The sequence below is a fragment of the Trichosurus vulpecula genome, chromosome 8 (assembly GCF_011100635.1).
Source record: "Trichosurus vulpecula isolate mTriVul1 chromosome 8, mTriVul1.pri, whole genome shotgun sequence".
NCBI classification, from domain to species: Eukaryota; Metazoa; Chordata; class Mammalia; order Diprotodontia; family Phalangeridae; genus Trichosurus; species Trichosurus vulpecula.
Window position 1 is genome coordinate 17,896,957 of NC_050580.1, and position 23,787 is coordinate 17,920,743.

The following is a 23,787-nucleotide window of genomic DNA, read 5'->3' on the forward strand; positions in this document are numbered from 1 at the left end:
ATAAAGGACCGATATAATGTATGTGGCTAAAGCGAAGTATGCTGAGAGGTAATTGACCATGAAAGCATGCTACATCAGTGATTACTTCAAGTATGTTAAAACCACAACTAAAATTCATTTGGATGGATTGCTTTCAAGGGTGGGGGAAAGCAGTTAAGTTAAAGGTTGAAGCAAGAAAACAAGAGCAAATCCAGGGGGAAAAAAAAAAAACGGATGTAGATATGTCTAAAATGGTACTATTGGCTCTTTTTTGTAAGGCTTAAACGTTATGTGGATGTTGTTGTCGTGTAGGGTTCACGCCCTTCTTTTTTCACTTGCAGGAGCAGAATGGGAATAGATGAAATAGTGCAGTAAGAAATGGTATGGAATTCAGAGACAAGAAATCCTTGTTTTAATTCCTGGATTTGCTTCATGCTATTTGGGTGACTTTACCAAGGCTCAGTTTCTTTTCTTTATGTAAACTGAGAGGACTAAAAATCCCTTTCACACAAGTAGGCCAAAGGATACAAAGACACACATCTCAAAAGATACTATAAGTAACCACTTGAAAGATGTTTGAAAATCTTTAGCAATAATGGAAATACAGATTAAAACAACTCTGAAGTGTCACCCTATCCCCAACAAGATGATAAAGTTTCAGGAAATAGTCCCTTTCGTCAGGTTTGTGGAAACACAGGAACAGTCTTGGTGGACCTGTGAACTTGTCCAACCTTTCTAGAAAGGAACATGTAATTATGCTAAGAAACTGACTAAAATACCCAGAACTACTGACCTAGACTTCCCTCCACTAGACAATTACTACAGAGAAGTCAAAGATAGGAAAAGAAAAGTGGTATATAAAACAAAACATTTAGAGTGGCATTTTACTGACGAACAAATGGAAACAAAGTAGATGTTCCTCTATTCGGGAACGGCTAACTAAACGTAGTGCAGAGATACAACAGAATATTTCATCTAGGTAAGAAAATATGGACATGAAGGTGTCTTGCTTGCTTTTGATTATATTGGGGAAAGGCTAAATAAATATAGTGCAGAGATGCAGCAGAATATTTCATTTAGGTAAGAAAATATGGACATGAACATTTCTTGCTTTCTTGTGATTAGGTCATCAGGGCTTAGCAGTATGGACTTAAAAAATATTTTTCAAAACGTCCACTTACTCATGAAGATTAAAATATATGATTTACTTTAAAAAAGCTGTGTCTGTGCTGGTTCAGGCAGTTAAGTGGTGCCCTGGATAAAACTTTGGGCCTACAACCAGGAAGGCCTGAATTCAAATTCAAAGACACTTACTAGCTGTATAACCAAATGAGACTGTAACTTAACCTCTGTCAGTCTTAGTTTCTTCATCTGTAAAATGGGCTAATAGTAGTATCGACTTCCCAGTTTTGGTGTTAGGATCAAATATGATAATATTTATAAAATGTTTAGTGTACTGCCTCGAATATAATAGATGCTTAAAAACACTAATTCCCTTCCCATTCTATATTCTAGTATAGACGGCATCCCACAAAATATTTTAGTTAGTGATATTGGTGCCACACACTTCATAACCCTTAATTTAGGCTCTTTTGTGACCCTGTTCCTCTCCATCTTGAGCTATGAAGGAAAAAAAAAAATTCTCCCTTCTTCCTGCTCCAAATTAGGAAGCAAAACTATCTCAGACATTGGAGAACCAAAGGGTAATCTATCGGATTAAGAGGCTTTTCTATAGCATACTTGCTATTGTGGTTTTGGTCCTTGAAAGACCCAAGGCAGGATAAATCCAGAGCCCCAACACTATACTGCCTTATCCCACTTTATCTAAGAAAGTACAAGTCCTTGAAGTTAGTCCTGTGAGTGAACATCTCAAAGATCAGCATCTGTCGCCATAGGTAACACCCAGAAAGTAGGAAATCGTATAAAGGACATACTAGGACCAAAGCCACAAGGACAGGTATACAACAGAGAGACCTCTCGTTCAAGTTTGGATTGGCCCTAGGTGGCCACTGGGGACCACCTATTCTCTGAGATTTGCCGATTGCTTGAGGGGGACAGAAAAGGGTCACATGAAGAGGCCAAACTTCAGCTGTTTCCAACACTGGCTTATCAAACTAAACCCAGAACAGGAATTTTATAGTTCAGTTATTATTTCCCATAGTACTAAGCTCTGGGATTTACCTTAATGAGCATTACTGCAAGTTCTGTTAATTGTGTTCCAAGTGTTAATTAGTGTGCTAACTGAATTAAGAGTTTAATTATTTTTGGCATTTAAGAGAAGTGTGTTTTGGCCAAAGGAAGATTTATGATCATTTTTAGCTCCATGGATATGGGGAGAAATGCTATGTTTTTAAATCAACACATGTCCTCACTGCAGAAAGTTGATGGTAGCGTGTCACTTTACCCTAGGCCTGATTTTTTTGTTGTTGTTGATAATACTAATCACTTCCATTTTAATAGAGCCACATTATTCACAAAAAAACTTACCACATTATATGATGGTAGGAGATAAACTTACATGGCACTATTTCTATTTTAAAGATGAGAAAACTCAGACTTTTCCAGCTTGGCCAGGTATCAGAGCTACGACTACAGCTCAGGTGTTATTTTTTTTTTCATTGGGGATTGGGACAAAAAGGAAGGAGAAAGGACTCTATGTGGAAAAGAAAACTTGTCTGACAATGGTCAATGTTATGTTGCACTTCTCAAACTTAGGCCTAGGAAGGCTCAGAATTATGTCAAGAGACATGAAAAAACCCAAATCTTTTAACTCTGCTCTTTTCTCTAGCATGAACAAAATATCCACTCAATATGGTAAATGAGCAAATCATACCTTCTGTAGATAGAATAAACAAATAAATTTCTTCCAACTAAATGCATTACTGTTCTTTCCAAAGATATCCCACTCTAGCTATTGCTATTAAAGACCGATCATTTAAAATAATCACAGAAAAAAACAAAACAAAACAAAACTTTGACTTACAGACTTAGGATGGACCTTGGAGAAATTTGTCTGTCATCCCCAAAAGAATCCTCTTAACAGCAGTGCTAACAAATAGTCATTCTTCATTGGCTTGAAGACTTTCAGAGAAGTAACCCATGGATTTCTAAGGCAGCCTATTGCAATTGTGGATACCTCTCACTTCTAGTATATTTCTTTCATGGTATATTTTTCTCAATCATTGGATGGTAAATAATCATTTTCCTATGGGAATTCAAGGAAATCAAGGCTCTGAATCAGGAAGGAGGATCATTTAGTCCAATTCTCTCATTTTCCAGATGAAGCAACTGTGAGACATATAATGAAATTACTTGTCAAAGATCAAATAGGCAAAAAAAAAATGGTTGGGCAAAAATAGAGTTCTGGAGACTCCCAGCTATGTTCTATACAATGCATTACATTTCTTCCCCCAAAGGTGTTGTCATCCTTATGAAAGATAAATTCCGGAAGTACACAGGCTGAGAAAGCAGAGTCCAATGGTAGACAACAATTTGGGTGCCTGTAGTAACTTTCACAAAACATGTTTATGACAGGGAATGTGAAACAAGGGAAGGAAAGGGAAGGCAAGAGAAGGAAAAGAAATGGAAAGGGAGGGGAGCAGAGATACATATTATTTGCATATGTAGTCTATTTACCTATAGGGGGAGGGAGAGGGAGAGAAAGAGAGAGAAAGAGAGAGAGAGAGAGAGAGAGAGAGAGAGAGACAGACAGACAGACAGACAGACAGACAGACAGACACATATCTTGTCAATTCATCTGGGTTCAAACTCTCCCTCAGCAATTTATTCCTTTTGTGGTCCTAGAAAATTATCTTAGCTTCTCACTGCAAAAATCCTCTTATCTATGAATATAAATTTAAAATTATCTATCTTTTACTGATAAAATAACGTTTTTGATACTACTTTCATTTTTTCCTACAAATTCAGTTTAAGATACAGAAAATAAGATCCCAGGAAAACGCCACCTTGTAGCTATTGCTGGTAAGCCCACCATAGTACCTGAGAGGAAAATAGCACAGAAGCATAGTAGAGAAAATCTAAATTGAGGTATGGCTGATGTTCAGAGGCTTTGGTGATCATCTGTTAGATTTCTATTTTAATTAACTTCCTTGATAATTAAGTACTAAGCTCACTCTTTTCCTATGACACCTGATGTATTTTGTTAATTTCAGTACCCATTCAAAGCTCTTGTCAACTTGCCCTAGTTTAGAACTATGAAAAGAGGAATCCAATGGTTAGTAGATTATATAACTATATTTGTATCTATATCTCTCTATCTATCTATCTATCTCTGTCTATGTGTGTGTATATGCTTGTGTGCAGTGAATAGCGTTATATTTGTTCCTTGATTTGTTTTTATATCTTCAGTGCTTACTATATTACCTGAAAACTACTGGGAGGACTCATTACATATTTCTTGAATAATTCATTAATTTTCCTGAGATTTCAAATAGTTTATACATTTTTGTTGTTTTAGATGAGAACTATAATTTCATCACTGTACGTGGTTGCCACTGAGGTATTTCCTCTATCAATGTAGATTGATGTCTAATTTCTTCCTTATCATTTTAGAGAATCACCTAACCCAATGAAAGTTTAAGTAAATTGTTCATGGTTACATAACTAGTATTTTCAAAGGTGTAATCTGATCCCACAAATTCCTGTCTCCATGGTCAGACCTCTGTTCAACAAGTTCAGTTAGTAACAACAAGAACTAAAAATTAAAAAAAATACTAATGGTAGGATGGCCACTCTGTGTATGGCTCATTCATTCATTCTATGAACATCCCTATTGATTTTTTGACTAGATGAAGAAGGCCGTTCTTAACCTTATTTCTTACCTAGCTTTAATCACTGAATGGGTATTGCCTCAGTCAAACTGAGACCTGGGATAGGCCACAACTTAAAAGGGACAAGACCTTCTACTGCATCCATGGCCATTTCCAGTTGTCCTGATGCATATCTTGCCACTGGACCCCAATGAATATGGAGAAGAAAATGAGTGCTCCTTCATTGAAATCCAAATCAATTCAAAGTCATGATATCATAGCCCTCTTTGAGAATGAAAGTGAAACAACAATAACAAAATGAACATTTATTTCTCTCCTATTTTCTAAATGTTTGAGGAAAAAAAAGCTTAGAAAAGAAATGACCTCTCCACTCATTGAGTTACCAATCTAACAGGGAAATAAGGTACAATCATAAATATGTGTATTTCATAATATAACATAAGAAATGAATTAGTAGGGTGCAAACCAAAGTGTTTTATGTTATCTGTAGGTACATTACTGACAGGCACAGCATACTGCAGCAAAAAACCATTCTTTCAGACTAGGATGTACACTCCTTAATGTCAGGACTGAATCAGTTTCCTCTTTGTAATTATCTGTGAATGGCATATTAGGTATCTTATATATGCTTAATGAATACCTGAATGGGTAAATATGGAGCTAGAGGACCTGAGCTCAAACTTTGGCTCAGCCACTTATGACCTATATGACCTAAGAATTCTCAGTCTGAATTATCTCACCTATAATGTGAGGGGTTTGGCATAGATGACTTCTTAGCTATAAACATAATATCTTAATTAACAACTAAATAAGGTAGAAATTCAATAGGAGAAGAGAGGGATGAATTACCCTACTAGCCAAGCAATCATTCTGAGCAAAGGAGCACTTATGGGGCATTTTTTTTCCTTCTTTATAGCACACAGTAAAAGGATGTTTGATACTTTTTTGACCTAATGATTTTCATTTGTCTGGTACACTATTTTTCTCCCTAGACATCCTTGAAGATTCATTTCATGTCATGATCGTAGAGTGCTGGACACATGGTGGCACATCAATTACTTGATTTGCAAGATTTGTACCAAATCCTGGCTTCAAGAATGACTTTCTTTAAACAATTGTTGTTGCTGCTGTTCTAGTCATCTTTCACTTTTGAAAAGGAGCAATGACATTGAAGGGTGAGGTCTTAATTTATGTGTGAATTGGATTTAAGTGAGGTAGAGTTGTACAAAGTCCTCAGCCTCAATTTCTCTTTCAGAGCCATCAAAGTCCAGTGACAAGATGAAAATCAAGGCTATGTCTTGGGATAAAGCAGATGACCTTGGCATTTTCAATGTCTGACCAAGCTCTAAGCAATCCAAATTTCCTTCTTTAGCTGCCTTCACAGCCATTGGAATAGATTATTCTCATCTACCCATTTGGCTGAGGGCAGTCTGCACATTCTTGGGGTAGATATTCCCCTTACCCATGAATGGGTTTGAGTCCTATTGGTTACCCTCAATCTGCTTCAGCCAATCTACTAAGAAAATTATACTAAAAATAATACATTAAAAACAGAACTGACATAATAGAAAAAGACATACATTCACTGATGAAAATACCTCATTGAAAAGGAGAATTGGCCAAATGAATAGAAAAGTGGTAGCAATTTAATTGAAGAAAATAATTGCTTAAAAATTAGAAGAGTGTGAGTGGGAGATAATGACTCCATGAGACACCAAGAAAAAGATAAAATAAAATAAAAAAAAAAGAAAGTATGAATGATTTCATTGGGGAAAAATGATCTGAAAAGTAAGCCGAGGAATGATAATCTAAGAATTCTTGGATTACCCAGCAGCCAAGATAAAAAAAGAACTTAGACACAATATTTCAAGAAAAACTTCGGTGATATCCTAGAAGAGAGTAAAATAGAAATTAAATGAATCAACCAATTGCTAGTTGAAAGAGATTTCAAAATTAAAACTCCCAGGAATATTATAGCCAAATTCCAGAGATACAAGGTGAAAAAAAAAACATATTTCAAACAATTAAGTAACCATTCAAATATTAGGTAACAAAAGTCAGGATCACATAAGATTTAGCAGTTACCATGTCAAAAGAGCAGAAAGCTTGGAATATGATAATGCAGAATGCTAAAAAGAGCTGAGATTACAATCAAGAATGATCAACCCAGCAAAACTAAATATAATCATTTGAGGGAAGAATGAATAGAGGACTTTCAAGCTTTCAAGATGAAAGGACCAGAGCTGAATGGAAAATCTGTCTTTTAGAAACAGGATTCCAGGAAGCTTAAAAAGGTAAACATGAAAGAGAAATTGGAAGGGGACTCAATCAAGTTACACTCTTTATGACTCTATAGGGGAAGATTCTACATGTATCTTCTAAAACTTTATGATTAAAAGTACAATTAGAAAGATACTACATAAAAAAGTTTGTGGGAGTCAGTCAATTACATTGGGGTGATGTAAAAGAAATGGATAAATGAGGAAAGGGAATGTCTTGGGTGAAGCGGGAAGAGAGAAGGAGGATGAGAGGTTATCACACATAAAAAAGGCAACAAAGGAGTGATTTTATGGTAAAGGGGAAATGGGAGGGTTGGGGTTGGCAATGCTTGAACCTGACTTCCAAATTGGTTCAAAAAGGCGAAGAAATATATACATACATACATACATACATACATATATATGTATATACATATATGTATATGTATGTGTGTTTACACATACACACATGCACACACACAAACTCAACTGGTAGTAGTAATCTATCTTTTCAAATAAGAAAGTAAGAGGAGAAAGGAATAAAAGAAAAGACGAGTAATAAAAAATGAGGAGGATAAAAGAGGGCATTGGTCAGAAGCAAAATAACCTTCAGAGGACAGGAATAAAAGAGAGAGAGAGAGAGAGAGAGAGAGAGAGAGAGAGACAGAGACAGACAGCGAGAGAGAAAGAGAGACCCAGAAGCTGATGAAACTAGGATGGAGGGAAATACAAATTTCATAGTCGTAATGTTAAATGTGAAAGGGATAAACTCAGCCATAATACAAAAATAAATTACAGAATGGATTAGAAAGCAGAATCCAACTATATGTTGTTTACAAAAAACATGTTTGAAACAGAAAGACACAATCAGACACAAACTGAGACTCAGATAGTGTGGGTGAATTGCCCAAGGTTACACAGATGCTAATTACGGAGACATGATTCAAAACCCATAACTGTGACTTCAAATGCCACAAATTCCTACAGTGCCACAAATTCTTCCTATCTTGGTGTCCATTCCAGATAGACTTCTTGTTCGTTTAAGTCAGATTTCTACATGCATTCTATCCAACTTGACATGTAAAAGGGAAGAACTATGCAAATACAAAATTTATGTATACATGTTTATTCTTACTTATTAGGATATAGAGAAATAACATGAAGCAAAATGGTTAAAACATCAAAAATCCACCTTTTTGTTATTCTTTAAAGAGAATGAAAACCTCATTCTTGAGCTGTTTGAAAATTCTCAATCCTACCTTTCGATTTAAGAAGCAGAACACTTTCCTTCTGACTTTGCTTCAATCTTTAAGCTTCATCTCCATTATGCTGCCACTGTTAACAGCATAATTAGGAAGGCTATCATGAGCTCCAAGGCTGCTAAATGATGAGGCTCCACCTCATAAAAAGTTCATTAGAGACCATATTACCATATTTTAAATAGGAAAAACATCTAGTGATGGCTCTCCCTAGTCTCTCAGACACATCTCATGTCTGGGTACCATGGCTATCCATCATGCCAGCTATTAGGGCTTCTTAGACTGGGGAGAGGGTGTGTTCTGAATGCAATTTTCTGAACATTAACTCAACCCAACTTTGAAAAACTGTCTTTGTGGGATTTTATGAAGTAGATTGAACATGGTGAGGATATGAAACAAATGTCAATGTGTCAATTATGTTGTGCTTATGGATACCTACCTTGAAGAAGTACATGATTAGACTGAAAGGCATTTCCATTTCTGAATACCTTTTAATTAATCACCAAAAGGACACATTTTGACACTGCATCCCAAGCAAAGAAATGAAAACCTTATGAAGTCTTCCGTGAAGTTTATACTAATTATGAACTTGTATGTTGGACTTAAAAGTAGTAATATTTCCATGATTAAGGATAGGCTAGAAAAGACAAAGAATAACCTCTTTTATGTAGTCAAAAAATCAATCTTGGAGTGGAAGACGTTGAGGGTTTCAAGGAAGGAAGGAAGGAGCTGTGTTGTTCAACTGGAACTGGCCAATTGGGTCTTCAGTGGGGCCAGATTTCTTTTCTCAGCCCAAGGTTCAGATACCTCAGAGTGAATGTGAATAGCAATTATTTCTGTTTGTCCAGAAACCCTGAGGACCTTCCCCACCCAGACTGATTTTTTTCACAAGGTAATAGAGACCATTCTTTGCCTCATTTTTTACCTAGATTTAATCACTGAATGGCTGTCCTCAGAAAAACTTTGAGCTGAGAAAGACCTTAGCTTAAAAAAAGTCCAAGGTCTCCCACTATGTCTAGGGCCATCGCAAGTTGTCCTGATCTAAATCTTGCTACAGGACCCACATGACTCAGGAGGAGAGAGTGAGGTTTATAACTTTGCACAGCCCTGCATCACTTAAATCAAATTCATTTGCAGGTCATGACATCACTTTCTCAAAGTCTTGATCCTCTTTGGGAATGATGGATAAACAGCAAAAACAAGTAACATTTACATAGAATACTTTCCAGGAATTGAGTACAAAGAGATCAAGGAACTGACGTGCCAAGGAACATTATTGCAGAACCAGGAGCCAAAGAAGAAAATCTTGTTTGCCATTCATAATTTGAAATCTGTTATTACAAACTGAAAATGGAGTTTAAGAAATTGACAAGATGGGATAAAAATCCCTTTAAGTGATTTGGGGCAAGATTGTTTTGGGGGTTGTTTCGTTGTCCAATTAAAGGATATCAATTTCTGTCAACCTGGGAGGTACTAATAGTCTGAGCTCCCTCTATGTTTTACAAAGCCTGAGGCAAGCTCCCTGTTGAATCTAGGCTCCTTCAATTTTACACTCCATTGAACACTTCAGTTTTTCCCACAAACATCATTTGAGACTCTACCGCTAAACTTCCAATGTCCACCTCATTCAGACCTTGTCTATGAATAGGATGAAATCTCAACCAAAAGGACCATTTGAGCTGCATTTTGCTTCATAAAATAAATAGTAAAGGTAAGAAAGGCTCCTTACACCTGGTAAACATATTTAATTTTGGAGTTTAAGAACTGAAAACCTATACACAAAAACAATATCATAGACACACACATACTGTATTACACAAAGGGGTCCAAAGTATATTGTGACTTAAGGAAGACAGATATTTGAAGAGTTCAAGAGAGGCCACTTTTTCAGTAATAAGATAAGGAAGGGCCAGAGTACCATTGGTGTCTTGCAGTACACAATACACAAAAATATAATTACAAAACTCATACAACTGACTTGTGTGGCAGCCTATCAAAAGGAATAGGAAAGAAAAAGGTGAAGTTGAATAGTAGAGCAAAGTAGTCTATTTACATAAATAGAAAAGTACATGGTAATTTCATGTCTTGTTCTACTTGTTCTACTCTTTGCACCCAAGAGATAGTATATACAATTTATCTTGTCAAAGTAGGAAAATATGCTTTGTTTGTGATATTTTTATTTAAAACTTGGTCCTAAGTGGTAAAAGATGGATCTGGTTTCTTTTCTTAGCAAGATATAGATCAGGACAACTGGACATGGCCCTGAATGCAGTGGGAGACTTTGGCCTTTTTGAGCTATGGTCTTTCCAGGACTCAGTTTGATTGAGGCAATTCCCATTAAGTGATTAAGGCTAGGTAAGAAATAAGGCAAAGAATGACTTCTTTTACCTACTCCCCAGGGTTTCTGGCCAAAACAGAAAAAAACTGCTATTTACATTCAATTTGAGCTAAGTAGAGCCCAAAAGATGACCAAGTGAGGCTTGGCCTTGGACCTATTTTATTTTACATTTTTGGCCAATCAGTGAGAGTCAGAGTAATATGTGTTTGAGGCATGATCCTTGAGAAAAAAAAAATATCTAGCTTGTAAACCCCAAGATATTTTGTTGAGCCTTCAGTGATCAAACTTTACATTCCTTTGGGTAGAGTACATTTAGGTGAGGGTATGATAAATTACACAAACAGAGGGGAGGGGAGGAGGGAAGGGGAGGGGAGGGGAAGGGAGGGAAGGGACAGCTCTAAGTGTCAGGACATTTTACCTGACATCCAATCTAAATCTCCTTCAGAAAAACAAAACAAAACAAAAAACAAACAAACAAACAAACAAACAAAAACCAATAACGGGAAAAATGTCAGAGAGTACAAGAAGTCACTGTCACCTAAAAAAATATACTGCCATATCAGGCAACCTTTATCATCCTACGGTTAAATCTATATTTATAAAGTATTCATTCCCTAAACACCTCAGGGTACTGCTTCCATTCAATATTAAAACCATGTAGCATCAAATATTAATGAGAAAAGTCAAAGCCAAGTATATTAAATATAGAAATGTAGTCAACTCTTCTGTAGTGATAATGCAATTAAGGAACTAATTTTGAGGTACATAATGGATTTTTAAAGTTAATATATCCATACTAAGTACCATACAGATTCTAAATTAAGTATTCATATAAGTGTGTGTGTGTTTGTGTGTGTGTATGTTTGTGTGTGTGTTTGTATGTGTGTGTGTTTGTGCATGTGTGTTTGTGTGTGTGTTTGTGTGTTTGTGTGTGTGTTTGTATGTGTGTGTGTGTGTTTGTATATGTGTGTGTGTTTGTATGTGTTCACGTGTGGTGATCATAGGAGGGGAAAGTACCCTAAAATGCACTCTACTCACTATGCCATTATTTTTGGGTCACTATAATATTGTAGAATTCATGAGGCCTAAATAAATATTAATTGTACACTCAAAGACTTACGTTATAAATTTTAAAAAATATATAACTAAGAGCCTAAGTAAAATCTCAGGGATAGCAGAAACAAAGCAGAGCAATGTCCTTAGATATTGAAGAGTGAGAAGGAAACCAGAGAAGTCAGAAGACATCACTCCTAGGATCTAGGCCAGTGCTTGCTGGACAGTCAGTCACTGGGGGTGAGGCTTTTATCCTTAGTGAGCATACATTATTTTCTTTATTTTTTTTTCCTATAAGATGGGAAAGTGATGTCTATGTCAGAGAATTTGACCCTCAGAAAAGATGACATAACTAAAATTACTGTGAAAAGTCTAAAATGTTTTGAAACAGTGCAAGATCACTGGAACTAGAGTCAGGAATTCTTAAGTTTCTATTTGGCTTCTGTAACTTAATAGCTCTATGACTATAGGTAAGTCATTTGACAACTGCCTCAGTTTCTTCATCTTTATAGTGGGATAATACTATTGCCTATAATATGCTTATCTTTCAAGGTTGTTGTCAGGATAAGATTGTATATTCATAAAGTATTTTTTCCAGCACACACACACACACGCACACACACACATTATATATATTCATGAAAATACATACACATATCTATATCTATATGAGGTGGCATAAGTTTATAGGAGAAAATGCTGTGAGATTTGGAGCTTTTCACCTTTCTAGATCTCTAGACCACAGTTTACACACCAATAACATGAGGATGTCTGACTATATGACATTTAAAATCCTTTCTTGCTGTAAATCTATGATTCTTTCATCCTCAATCAGTTGCCCTTTTTGTTTGTTCTTCTATAAAACAGACTGAACTCCATGAATAGGCATCCTTGCCTTCCTGTTCTATACCTTATCATCTTAGCTGGGATTCTTTATTGCACACCCCACATCAAAGGCTCCAGGCTATTATATTTAAGGGGACTTTAAGGCAGTAGACGCTGGAGACCAGGAAGTAGATTGTTTCTAGTATCATTTCCACAAAATTCTACTCTGACAGCCAAAAGTTAGCCCTGCTTGTTCTGGGGATATCAGAGTTCAGTAGAAGGAGACTACTTCAGAAGAGTCCCCCAGATCCAAATAACACTCCTCCCATTTCTGAATTTCTTTGTCTTTAAAAACAAGCTCCTGAGTAAAGGTACAAATGATTTTGGAACAATGCCCTTCCGTGGAACCATTAACAAAAGCATCCATTCAAAATGATCAGGATTTATGAAAGGCATGGTGGCTTTAGTGGGCACAGCAACTGGCCTTAAGGCCAAGAAATTAAGTTCAAATATCATCACTAATATTTAATGACAGTGAAACGCTGGGGAAATGCCTTTACCTCTCAGTGCTCCAGACAACTCTAAAAGGCAGATGAAAAGCTGACCTTCCTTATGTGGTGGATGGAGTTTTCTTATCTGGGGGTTCTATACACCAGTAAAAAAAAAATAACAAAACAATTCCATTGTCTACTGCAGGCTCTGCTCCAGAATCCATGAGCCATGGTTGCTCTTTTCAGATACCCACCAAGATGAAATGTAAACATTGAACTATACAAGTCAAACACAAATATGCATTTGTGGTTTCTGTTGAGTTCTGCTTTCTCAAAGGACATAAAAGGATCAAGGTATTTGTCATGTTACCAGATAGCTAGGTTTCACATTTGAGCAAATGGGAGCATCTGAACAGAGAGTTGGCACTAGACAAGATGACACTACAGCTGAGAAGCTAAGTAGAATCGTGTTTATCTTATAGTCCCTATAGTCTGGTTAAAAAATTGCAAATCAATTTGAGGAGCAAAGAAAGAAGGAATGAAAGAAAGAAAGAAAGGTAAAGAAAGAAGGAATGAAAGAAAGAAAAAGGTAAAGAAAGAAGGAATGAAAGAAAGGAAGAAAGGAAGGAGGGAAGGAAGGAAGGAAGAAAGAAAAAGAAAGAAAGAAAGGAAGAAAAAGAAATAAAGGAAGAAAGGAAGGAAGGAAGGAAGAAAGAAAGAAAGAAAGGAAGAAATAAAGAAAGGGAAGGAGGGGGAGAGAAGAGGAAAGGAGAGAGATGGAAAAAGAGGAAAGAAAGATCTGCATGTATTTAGATATGTTTGTTACATATTTAGATATATTTGTTATATATTTTGGGGAATTTAAAGAATTTTGGTTGGTGTCAGTTAAATTAACATGATATTGAGAGTGGTTGAAATTTTTCAGGTATGGCAACTCCTTAATACTGCCGAATAATCGCAGTAGAGAACAACCCTCACTCTGTATCCAAATCTACTGGTGAACTTTCTCTTGAAGTGTCTTGCCCTAATATTAGTAAAAGGGTCAGTATCTTAACATATTAACTAAAATTTGCTCTCTGTAATTAAATGTACATACATGTGAACTTCAAGCAGCCTTGCAGAAGGGGTGGAAATAACCATTTCCAATGGCTGTTATCTAAGAAAGTCGTTTGGGCACTCATCATTACAACTGAGAGAACCTATGCTATAGAGGAAAGAGCACTGAATTTGGAATCAGAGGTCCTGAGTTTGAGTCCTGGCCTTGCCATATATTACCAGTGGAACCTTGCATAAGGAATATGACATCTCTAGAACTCTGTTGGGGGCAGCTAGGTGTCATAATAGAGAGAGTAACAGGGCTGAAGTCAGGAAGACTCATCTTCCTGACTTCAAATCTGGCCTCACACCTCTACTAGTTGTATGACCCTGGGCAAGTCACTTAACCCTATTTGCCCCAGTTTCCTTATTGATAAAATGAGCTAGAGAAATAAATGACAAACCACTCCATTGTCTTTGCAAAGAAAAGCCCCTGTGGGTTCAAAAAGTGTTGGGTGTGACCGAAAACAATTGAACAACAGCCCTATATTTCCTGATCATAAAAGGAGTAGATTTGTTGATATCAAAGGTCCCTTCCAGTTCTTAATAATTCCATATGGATAAAGTTCAAGCTTTTTTACCTCTTCATTCAAGTCCTTCCACAAATTGATTCCAATTTGTCTTTCTAGCCTTATACCAAATTACTCAATAATGTTTACTCTATAATCCTGTCAAATATTGGACTCCTCTCCATCCTATGGTCTAATTCTCTCATCTGATCATGCCTTCCTACTCTTGTTCACAATCTACCACATTTTTTTTTCCTTTTCCTCATTTCTGTCTACTAAAGACTCCTAAAATGTAAATTCATCAATGTCAGGGGGACCATCTCTCTCTCTCCCTCTCTCTCTCTCTCTGTCTCTCTCTCTCTCTCTCTCTCTCTCTCTCTATCTCTCTCTCTGTGTGTAGTCCCACTTAATAACACAGTGTCTTATACATCATAGTGGCCTAAAACAATTCCCCATGGTTGGATGATTACTTCTAGTTCCCACAGAAATGTTAAAGTTTTCCTAATATCTTCTTTCTCTTCCCCAGGTTCTGAAAATTGGCTTTTCTTGCATTTTGCTTAATCATCAATTTTAGAGGGTTTTTACTTTCATGTTAATAGTTTTCTTTGTCCATATATCTAGCTTCATTGCTATCTCTAATGAGTCTTCAAGCTGCCATTTTGAGCAGTGCCTTCTATTGTCCTCATGGCCTCCTAATGAGGAAGGAAACTCATGGTATTAGTCCCTCATGTCTTCCCCTATTGCCCTTTAAAAGAGAGAAAAGTGATATCATAGTTAAGCCAGCAAGTACTATAGTGACAGGTCGGACCAGGGCCTGTGCTCCCTGATAACAATTTCAATAGACATTACTACTTTCCCAAAGCACAGAGAGACATGAAGAAGACAACATCTAAATGGAAATATCTGAAAAGAGCATTATTCACCCATTTCAATAAAGAATTTGAAGTACATTAACGCACTAAAGAAATTCTTAAGATACTTAAAACAGTTTTCATATGTAAGGTAACTGATAGTAAAGTTAGAAAATGGATACCTTTGGGAGAGAGGGCATTCTGTCCTGGATTGCCTATAAATATGTATTATTCAAAGATTCAAGCAATAACAACTGTGAAGATACATTCTGCTATTAAGATGAAAACTTACATTTTGAGCTCTGGGCAGCAAGGAACAGATTTTTAAAATTGTCAAAGAATAGCTACTTATTAAAAAATCTGTTCTTATTTTTAATTTTGAAAATATAATAATAAATCTTATTTTGGTGGGAAAAGGCTTTTTTAAAGAAAAGTAAAACAGTTGAAGTAGCAAAGAGGGAAACGTGCTTGTTATAGGAAATGATAAGAACCAAACAAATGGGGAATAGACTGCCTTAGGATTTGGATTTAGGTACAAGTTGAACTAAAAGGACTCAAAGCTCCATTGATCTCTGCAATTCTAATATATCATTAGTAGTAACTAGTATTTCATGAAATATTTTGGCCCATTATGCTACTGCAGTTACTTTCTACAAAAAAGTAACAAAATCATATTAGAGTATCACCACATCTATCAAAAAAGCTACTACCATTTTGATCACTTATGGATCATCTCTGTCACTAAGTAATTAATATCATGAGCTTGATTCCCTTTCATAAGGAGGAATTGGTTACTAAAGTACAAATCATACCAGTGATTGAGGAATGTGGACACTACATTTTAGTCTCAAAAAGAGAAACTTTAGTGAATGAAGATTATTTGAATTCTTTTAAAATACCTTCAGTGTTGTAACATGAAATGGAAGGCTTGTATCCTTGTCTCAAGAAGCCAGGAATAGCAAAAATGGTTGGGAATTGCACAATTTAAAATTTGAGCTGTGTGTAAGAAATTTTAAGAAAAAAAAATAAAAATAGAAATAATTTCTTAATAATGGTCCCAAAGTTGGATATGCTGTTTTGGATGTAGTGGGCTTAACCTTATTGGTCAGACTTGATGGTCTTTATGTTATTTGAATTCAATGTTATTGGAAACTGGTTCTAGCGGCATGATAAAAGTGATTTCTTTAAAAGTCTCCAGGACAACATATAGTGTGGTGTATATCTCTGTCCCCCCCCCTAAAAAAAAAGATATTGAGACACCATAGTTGTATACTATTCTTGCAGTAAATAACTTTGTGTTTTGCTTCTTAATTATCTTCTGTAACAAAAATGCACAGCTATTTCATTTCAACAGTTCCAATCAAAGACGCCAAGGTCATTTTTTTACCAGTGTTCCACAGATTTCTCACAAAAAAAATTCTACACATTTTGATTCATCATGTACTGATATAATTGTTGTCCTTATTTGAGGAATCTATACTTTTTAAAGCCAATATAAACTCACATGTTTATTTAAAAATCTTTTATTTTGATAATTAAAGATTTTGAACTAATATAATAATATTCCAATTAAAAAATAAAATAAAACACAAATAGGAGTTTGCTTGAGCTTTTCTCTTTTCTTTTAGATTTTTTCAAGCCAAAATTATAAAGCTAAATTATTAAAATATCTACAAGGAATAAATACATTGATAACATTGTTTATAATACATGAAGATACCCACATTAATTAATTAAGTAGAGGCCAACTATAAGAATAAAATAATCAAAGATTGTCTGAGAGGAAAACTCAACATATATTTGGTGGAAAGTTGGATGAATTGACTTTTACTCTTCCAAATCTAAGGGTTTTTTTTTTTTTGTTTGTTTTGTTTTGTTTTGTTCATATAAATCTATTATTCAATGACCACTTTTTTATTTCTTTGGGATAAGTCAATTTACAAAGGTGCCATGAATTTTACTGGCACTTTCATGAATTCTATTTAATCCTCTTTAGCATCACCAAATTGGGTTTACTCTAAGATGACTGGGTAAAATACAACACAAACTGAGAAAGTAAATTAGTTTTAAACACAACCAACTCTTGCTAAGGTGAGAGAATGAATGCTAAATGGAGATGTTTTAGGAGAATTAAGAAAAATCTTCTCTGTCTCTTTATCTCTCTGTTTCTGTTTCTGTATTTCTCTATTATCTGTCTCCATCTATCTTTCTTTCTGTCTCTCTCCCTCTCTCTCTCTGTCTTACTCTGATTCTTTTTTTTTCTCTCTGTTTCTCTTAATCATTGTAACATCAATTTGGCTATCTGCAGCTCTTGAGGTGTAATACCCAGCAAGACAAGCAACAAGAGCTGCTAGCACAAGTTCTTTTATCTGCTTTTCTAAAGAAAGTAACTTCAAGAGGTTAGCAATCAGTTTAATCAAAAATACAAATGTCATTCACTTAGTTCAGGGGGAAAGGATTGGCCCCCTGAACTTCAAGGCAAATACAAACAGAAATTACAAACATCCACAGACAGATCTTGTCTGATTCAAATCACAATACATAGCTATCAGAGACTAACCAATGGGTCTGGGTTAGCAAAGCTGGAGGGCAATAAAAACAGCTTCCCCAGAGTCTCAACACTCCTTCCATGAGTGAGCCCCAAAAGTCAAACACCAATCTCGGATCTCATTAACCTGTCTCACCCTGGGGAACTTGATTACCTCAGTGCTGAAAAGAGCTCAAAGAACAGTGAAAAGTTCCCTTTTGCTGGCCATTACATTTGAAAGGCAGGACTCATCAAAGGTATTTAATTACTTCAGCATTCCAAAGGAGAAGACAACAAAAATTCCTGCCCTGACTACCCCTACATCCTCTTAGTACTCAGAAACACTCCAAGATAAAAAGATCCCATTTTACCTGCCCCATTCCAACAAAGGCCAGAATCATTAAAGGCACTGAAGAGAAGAACAGTAAAAAGCACCACCCTGATTACCACTACAGTCATTTAAAATAGAATGTTAGACATAATGTCAAGTGTATCTTCTAAGATAAACTAGAAAATATGCCAACATCACCATTAGAGCCTTCTACATTCCTGTTGCCATCAAATTTCATAATCTTATTTCTTTTATGACTACTTACACATTTGGTGTTAAAAACAAATTGGCTTTCCAAAACATGATATTCCATTCTACATATCTGTATCTCCAAAGTGGTATCCAGCATCTGTAATGTTCCTTAGCTCAATTTCCAACGATCCTTGTATTCCTGACACCTCTCCCATTCTTTCAAATTTTCTACAATGTTAATTTCTTTCTATTATTTGGTGTGTGTTGTATATTTTTTAGTTCTTTTTATTAGGTCTGTTTCATACAATATAACAACTTGAGGAAAGGAATAGTACCAAGTTTGTCTTTGTAACCCCCGAGGATAGTCTGGTATAGTGATTTGTACATAATAACCACTTAATAAATACTTAGTGGATAGACATGAATTTTAAAGTGCCAATATTTGCAAATGCCCTGGTGTTCATATATGCATTTGTCTTTCAGTCCTATTTTATGTACGTATCACTAGGAAATTCTTTGACAACAGAGACCAGAGTCCAAGACCTTATACATTTTGAAATCCATGTGTAATACAAGGAAAATTAGGAACTCCTGAGTAACCCCTAGCTACTGACCAGCCCCCTAGGATCCGGTGACTCCTTCCTGGAATGTCAATAGATAGGACCATCCCCACTGAGAGATAACCTGGCAGATCCTGTCTAGCAGATATCCCTGAGACTCCTTGGTTCCTTCCTGGAATGTCAATAGATAGGACCATCCCACTGAGAGATAACTTGATAGACCCTTCCTGGGAGATATCCCTGGGACTCTGTGACTCCACCAAGGAATGTAAATGAGATTATCCCACTAGTACGATAACCTGACTGAATCTTTTGATCAGCCAGGACCTTTGTTCCTCTTCCCCCCTACTCTGTACCCCCATATCCTATATAAACCAAGCCATCACCCCAACACATTTGCCATTGATTTGTGGTGCCGTACCCCGATGGCCGCCGGCTAATAAATTCTCCACTTAAAACTTATACTCTGTGGTGTGTCTCGCTCGCTTCTGGTACAACATTTTGGAGGCCCCAGCGAGATGAGGCGGTATTTCGTGTTACCGCCCTGGAGACACACGCAGAATTCCGGACCTCAACAGGGAGTCTCTGCCCCCGATCCACCTTCTCTCACTTCAGAGGGCCGGCTCCTGGGGATTTCTTTTCCTAGGACTCTGATGTGGAGTGATGGTCTCGGAGAATGGACTCTTTGTTGACCTGTCCCTTTTCGGCCTACGGAGAATTCTGGTTTTGTAGACCTCTAGAGGTAAGGTTTTTCTGGTTTGGGGCTAGCCATTTGGGTCTCTGATACCATGCTAAACCCTGACGAGGCTGTGGTACAGAGCTAGGAAGCTGGGACGCCACCCTTCCTACTGGGGTGTGGGAAGATTGGGGGTCGTATCCTTGAGGAGGAAATCTTTCCCCTGAGAGGACTTGTTTAGCCTTCAATCAGCTCATGCCATTTGGTTTTCTGTTTTGTGTTTTGGGTGTGGGGAGATTGGGGGTCGTATCCTTGAGGAGGAAATCTTTCCTCTGAGAGGACTTGTTTAGCCTTCGATTTCACCCACACTGTGTGGTTCTCTGTTTTGTGTTGGAGTGTGAGAGAGATTGGGGGTCGTATCCTTGAGGAGGAAATCTTTCCTCTGAGAGGACTTGTTTAGCCTTCGATTTCACCCACACTGTGTGGTTCTCTGTTTTGTTTTGGAGTGTGAGAGAGATTGGGGGTCGTATCCTTGAGGAGGAAATCTTTCCTCTGAGAGGACTTGTTTAGCCTTCGATTTCACCCACACTGTGTGGTTCTCTGTTTTGTGTTGGAGTGTGAGAGAGATTGGGGGTCGTATCCTTAAGGAGGAGATCTTTCCTCTGAGTGGACTTGTTTAGCCTTCGATTTCACCCACACTGTGTGGTTCTCTGTTTTGTGTTGGAGTGTGAGAGAGATTGGGGGTCGTATCCTTGAGGAGGAAATCTTTCCTCTGAGTGGACTTGTTTAGCCTTCGATTTCACCCACACTGTGTGGTTCTCTGTTTTGTGTTGAGGTGTGAGAAAGATTGGGGGTCGTATCCTTGAGGAGGAAATCTTTCCTCTGAGAGGACTTGTTTAGCCTTCGATTTCACCCACACTGTGTGGTTCTCTGTTTTGTGTTGAGGTGTGAGAAAGATTGGGGGTCGTATCTTTGAGGAGGAAATCTTTCCTCTGAGGGGACCTGCTTAGCCTTCAATTCGATCCACACCGTGAACTTTGTTGTGTTTTGAGTTCGTCTCTGTTCGCGTGTCTGTGTTAATTGTGAAATGTCTATGTTTTGTTGAAAAAAAAAAAGAAAAAAAATCTGAAACATAGGCAGCCAGAGATATCAGGCTGTCAATAGGGAAACAGACTCCCTTCCTTGTGGCTCCCGTTTGGCCAGCGTGGAACTACGGGGAATAGGTTAAAATCTGGCAAATTCTGGTTTTTAAATTGTTAAAAAGTTTGGAAATTGGTTAATTGAATTTGGGAAGAAAGAACTCCTGAAATTGTAAATCCATTCCAGGAGCTCACTCTTGCTGGAAACATCTCCTCCCAATGAATGCCTTCTGGCTAAAACCTCAGTTAAAGTCTTCAGCGGGACTCTCGCATTTGTCTTGGTCCCGGATTCCCTTAGATTCAAGTACAAAAGAGGTTTTTGGGAGTGAGCAAGGGGTGAAGTTTTACTTGAATTACAATCATTGAGATCTTTTCAGTAGGGCTGCAGTAAAGGTTAGAGCAGTTAAATCAAACTCCTCTCCTCCCGGATCAGATTAGAAGAGAATGCAGGAGAACTGTAGGGAAAAACTTAAATCGCCCTCCCCACCGGGCGAAAGGAGGAGAGGGACTGAAATTCACAGACTGACAGTCAGTCCTGTGCCCCTGAGTACCTTTGTAGCCCGTCCTTGTGGTAAAGTTTAAAAGGTAAATTTGTGAAAGAGAGAGATAGAAAACCTGTATAAGGAATTTAGGAGGGTGGTAGAGTAGCAGCTTGAGATTACCTGTCTAGTCAGGAGTCCATGTGCTCCTCCTGGCTGCCATGTGCTGCTCCTGGCCTCACCCTTCCCCCACCCTCCACATTGAAAGGTTATCAGAGCTGAAGCTAAAGGAAACTTGTAAAGAAACAGGGCTGGTTAGTTAGTGCTTGGAAGGGTAGGCTCCTTGCCCTCAAGGGGCTGCCAGGCCCTACCTAGGGAGGAGCCCCTTTAGAAAACTAAAAGGGATTTTTTTCCTGCTCTTATCTTCCTTGGGAGTCCAAAAAAAAAAAAAAATCCTTTTAAGGCATTTTTGTATAAGATGAAGCTTGGAAAAGTGGGTGCAAAATTAAGTTTCTCTTTCTTTCATAAGTTCATTCATGGCCAGGCAAAAGTTCCTATACCTGGGCTAGAGGTAGTGGTGCTGAAGAATATACAGCTAAATAAAGTGTATTTGGGATGTTAATGTATTAATATATGTGATACATGTATTTATATATTAATACATTAACATATAATACCAAAAGTAATAAGATGAATAATTTCTACATGTGTATCTGGACATGCAATAGATGTCATCTGAAAATTATTGTTTCTGTATTTCTAAACTTGCATTGTGTTCCCAAAAAATTCTCTTAGATTGTGAAATTTGAGAAGACCATTGTGTGGTAAGAAATGATATTATAGCAATTTTAATCTGATTTTGATATATGTGAATTGGGTTTTTTTAAAGGGATGTGATAAAATTTGGAACTGTTATATGTGGTTGTAACAAGTAAATAATTAATAATACTGATATTTAACCATGAGAACAGACTTTCTGTGTGAAAAAGTTTCTATTATGAGAATATATCTGGTGACTTAAAGTTATTGTTTCAAATAATGATATGAGAGATTCTCCGTGCAAGGAGGCTTAGAAATGTGTTCACCTAAATTGATAAAAGGGTTGTTTCAAGTTTTAAAATGCATAGTTATGTTTAGGGCACTGGTACATTTCTAAATTGTGTAATTTGACAAACAGATGTATCAGCAATATTGAAAAATGTGGTAATCTTTTATAATGCAGAGAGTATTGGGCCTTAGAAATTAAAATGTTACCACTAGTCGTTATGAATCAGATTTGATTTGCTTATCCAACTCAGTTATGATCACTAGATTGGTAATTAATTGGAATGTGTTTCAAGTTTTAAGTACATGATAATTGCTTGCGGTGTACTTATTTCTAAGTTAGTTATTAGATACAAATTGGTTAACATCGCATTACCTGTGCTGTTAGAGAATAATTTCTCTTATAATCTGGATGTTGTTAGATTAAGAATTGTACTTAATTAAGAAATTGAGGTTATTAACTGAAACAAGAACTTTTGAAGAAACCATCTAGTCATGAATTCTTATCAATCTTGTGTGGTTTTCTGTGTAGAGGAATTCTTATGAAAAAAAAAGCTTTTTTTAAGTCCTGGTAAACCTTATTATTGTGATAAGGCTAATTAATTGAGTATGTAATTTATAGAAATTAAGTGTCCTCCCATTATAATACTTTTTGATTAAGGAACTTTGTAATGTCTAGGAATTCTGTGCAATATTGAGAATGAGGACATTTGGCACCAACTTAGTTAATGAATTCCAGCATTTAAAGGTTATTTTGCTTTAAGAAGGGAAAATACTTTTGAAAAAAAATGTTCTGTAAAATCTTTTTGTATAATTTTAGAAGGCCTGCTGAATTTCCACCTGTAAGCCAATTGGTTGCAGTTCAAACCTATTGTGAGTTCTCAGAGATTCTGGGTGAGAACCTTATTAGAATTATTAGAATTAATGCTTATCTATAGAAGCCTTGAGAGGGATGTTGAAGGCCCATTTGATGTCTTATTCAAGTTTTTTTTTTTTGAGTAAGGAGGTTCCAAACGACAGTCTGAATTCCTTACTCCTCCCTGCCCTTAGTTTAGATAAGGAGAAAAGAATTTCACCTTAGCCCACCTGTCAGAAGGGAAGGAAAGGGGAGGGGTAGCAATAAGAGTACGGCAGGGGCCAAGAAGCCTCCAACCTGGCTTTTTAAAAAAAAAAACTGATAAGATTAGACTAAGACTTGAGATGGGTTTGGCCTAGTAGTTTAATTAGTGAAGTCTGCCAACTGATGGAAAAGAACCCACCTTCAGGGGGAGATGAGATGGCAGATCTTTTTAATAAGTGTTTCCTTCTTTTAGAATGAGTTATCATGGAAAAAAATCCCCTTTTTTTGTGTCTTTGTGTGTTTAAGAAGCTGGAATGGGATTCTAGTATAC